The sequence below is a fragment of the Scomber japonicus genome, chromosome 7 (genome assembly GCF_027409825.1).
Source record: "Scomber japonicus isolate fScoJap1 chromosome 7, fScoJap1.pri, whole genome shotgun sequence".
In the NCBI taxonomy this organism is placed as follows: Eukaryota; Metazoa; Chordata; class Actinopteri; order Scombriformes; family Scombridae; genus Scomber; species Scomber japonicus.
In genome coordinates this window covers 31588219-31591447 of record NC_070584.1, presented here as the reverse complement: position 1 = coordinate 31591447, position 3229 = coordinate 31588219, and the positions used below count along the sequence as shown (strand labels likewise).

General features: G+C 35.8%; 1 long non-coding RNA gene across 1 annotated transcript; it reads left to right on the top strand.

Annotated features, from left to right (window-relative positions):
• Positions 1-135: 135 nt before the first annotated feature.
• Positions 136-2454, top strand: LOC128361416 (uncharacterized). The gene is made up of 2 exons (XR_008321583.1): positions 136-359; positions 1898-2454. It is a non-coding gene; the product is annotated as an uncharacterized LOC128361416 (long non-coding RNA).
• The last annotated feature ends 775 nt before the right edge of the window (positions 2455-3229 follow it).

Here is a 3229-nt window from a genome sequence, read left to right as displayed (position 1 = left end):
CCTCCCTCCCTCCCTCCCTCCCTTCCTTCCTTCCTTCCTTCCTTCCTTCCTCCCTTCCTTCCTTCCTGTTAATGATCCGGCCCACATCAGATCTAATTGGTCTGTATTTGGCCCTTTTAATGAAAATGAGTTTGACCCCTCTGCTCTAAACACATTAAATATATGTGTTTAATGTTTTATCTCCTCAGACTCGGGCCACCCGACCCAGTTCGTGGGTGTGAACCAAGGCCCTCGGTTATGGGAGCACAATAAAACCCCGCAGTACGCTCTGTCTCCATCCTGGCCCTACCGGATGCCCCAGAACTTCATCCAGCAGGGCAACGGAGGCTACCAGCCCAGCAAGCCCTACGTGGCTCAAGGTAAATATACATAATGAACGGGGGGGGGGGGGGGTTTATTAAAGAGAATTATGTCATGAAAAACAGGCTTTTATTTTGGTGAAATATTTTTAATAAACAAGTAAAAGCACAAAGATTCAAACCAGAAACGCTGAAACCAGACATGAGGTTTGACTAAAATGTTAAATTCACTGTTATGATAATAATAATGTTTATTTATGTAACACTTAACAATCAAAACCAGAGATTACAAAGTGCTTTAAAGGATAAAATGAAAAAAAAGCACAAAAAACACATGCAGACAAGCTTTTCAAAATAAAGCGAAAAAGATTTTAAAAAAGAATACATTAAAATATATTGTTTGGTACAGATCTCCACAAAAATCCCATCATAATCATTTTAATATGTTTTTTAATAATAATGAAAAAAGTATGTAAAAATGTTAATTTCTTCATATATCACAATATCAAATAACAATTGCAAAATCAGTCAAAATAATCGCAATTATTATTTTTTATTTTATGTGTTTTAAATATTTATATTTTTATATATTTATTATTATTATTTATTATTGTTTTTATTTATTTATATTTTATATTTTATTTTATTTATTTATTATTTTAATTATTAGATTTATTAGATTTTGTCTCATTACGTTTATTAGATTTCTTTTCCATTTTTTTTCTTATTGGTAATATTTTAATTATTTTAATTATTAGATTTATTATTTTAGTTTTATATTTATAAGATTTTGTCTCATTACATTTATTAGATCATTTTTCCTTTTTCTAACTGCTTATTGTTTAATTATTTCATTTATGAGATTATATTTATTATATTTTGTCTCACTACGTTTATTAGATCTTTTTTCTTTTTTTTCTTACTTGTAATAGTTTAATTTATTTATATTTATTAATTTAATTATTAGTTTATTTAAATTTTGTGTCATTACATTTATTTATTTATTTAGTCATTTATTTATTTATTTATTTATTTTTCTTACTGGTAATATGAATCACATGACATTAAATGAGACTTTAATACTTTAATACTAAATGATTCTTTTGAACCCCAGTTATCAGATTAGGTTTTCTTCTATTGATTCACTTTATTAAGTTTCTGAATTAAAACTCAACCAACCTTTAAAAGTTTTGGAAGGAAGGAAGGAAGGAAAAGATGGTAGGAAGGAAGGAAGGAAAAGATGGTAGGAAGGAAGGAAGGAAAAATGGTAGGAAGAAAGGAAGGAAGGAAGGAAGGAAAGGAAGGAAGGAAGGTGTTCTTTTCCTTTCTTCCCTGCTTCTTTCTTTCCTTCCTTCCTTCCTTCCTTCCTTCCTTCCTTCCTTCCTTCCTTCCTTCCTTCCTTCCTTCCTTCCTTCCTTCCTTCCTTCCCTCTCTTTCTTCCTCCCTTCTGTCCTTCCTGCTTGCTTTCCTTCCTTCCTTCTGTCTGTCTGTCCTTCCCTTCTTTCTTTCTTATATCCTTCGTCCCTTTCTTCCTTCTGCCCTTCAGTAAGTTTGATCTCTTTTCTTTCTTCTTCCCTCTCTCGTCCCGACGTCTTCAGGCTCCGTGGTTCACCCCAACCCGAACTTCCCCCTCGTCCCTCACGTCAGACATCCAGTCAACCTGAACTTCATCCAACAGAAGAAGTGAATTTGCATCTCCTTTTAAAATCTGGTTTCATGGTCAGTAAAACAAAAACCAACATTATGTACTCTTTACATCATTTGATCACAAGGATTTTTAAAATGAATTTTATCATTTTTGTACAGTTTTTATGTTTTATTTTTTGTCTCATTACATTGATTTGTGATACAAATGTCAAATATTTTAATACCCCCATTTTTGAGGGGGTCCAAAAAAGTGTTTTTATTTTATGTGTAAAGTAAGGAGGAAAAAAAATTGTAAACCTTTATTTTTATTAGCTGTATTCATACTTTTTGCTTGCCACAAGATGAAGGCTTTGAATAGACGTTTGTTTTAAAAAACAATCTAACATGTCACCCTTAGGTATGTAGTGCCAAAATGCAGGGATAGCAAGAAAAAAGGGAAAAAAATCTTAAATATTCAAGAAAAAAAAGAAAAAAAACCCTAAAAAAAAATAAAGAAAAAAGCAAACTACTCTGTGTCTCGTGTGTGTTTTGAGTTTTTTGTCTTTTTAATGATCCGATATTAACGTCACGGTTTTATATTTATATTTTATTTAATATACTGATGAGCTCATGAGGTGAAAATGTTAATTAGTCATTACTTAAACTCTTTATTAATGATTAATGATGGAAAGGGGGAGGGAGGGAGGGAGGAAAGGAGGGAGGAAGAAAGGAAGGAAAGGAGGAAGGAGGGAGTTAGGGTGGAAAGGAGGGAGGAAGGAAGGAAGGGAAGGAGTAAGGAGGGAGGAAGGGAAGGAGTAAGGAGGGAGGAAGGAAAGGAGTAAGGAGGGAGGAAGAAAAGGAGTAAGGAGGAAGGAAGGAAGAAAAGGATGGAGGAAGGAAGAAAAGGAGTAAGGAGGGAGGGAGGGAGGAAAGGAGGAAGGAAAGTAGGGAGGAAGGAAGAAAAGGAGGGAGGGAGGGAGGGAGGAAAGGAGGAAGGAAAGTAGGGAGGAAGGAAGGAAAGGAGGGAAGAAGGAAGGAAGGAAGGAAGGGAGAAAGGAAGACCGGAAGGAAAGTAGTAAGGAGGGAGGGAGGAAGAAAAGGAGTAATGAGGGAGGGAGGGAGGAAGGAAGGAGTAAGGAGGGAGGGAGGGAGGGAGGAAAGGAGGGAGGAGGGAAGGAAGGAAGGAAAGGAGTAAGGAGGGAGGGAGGGAGGAAAGGAGGGAGGAGGGAAGGAAGGAAGGAAAGGAGTAAGGAGGGAGGGAGGGAGGAAAGGAGGAAGGAAAGTAGGGAGGAAGGAAGGAAAGG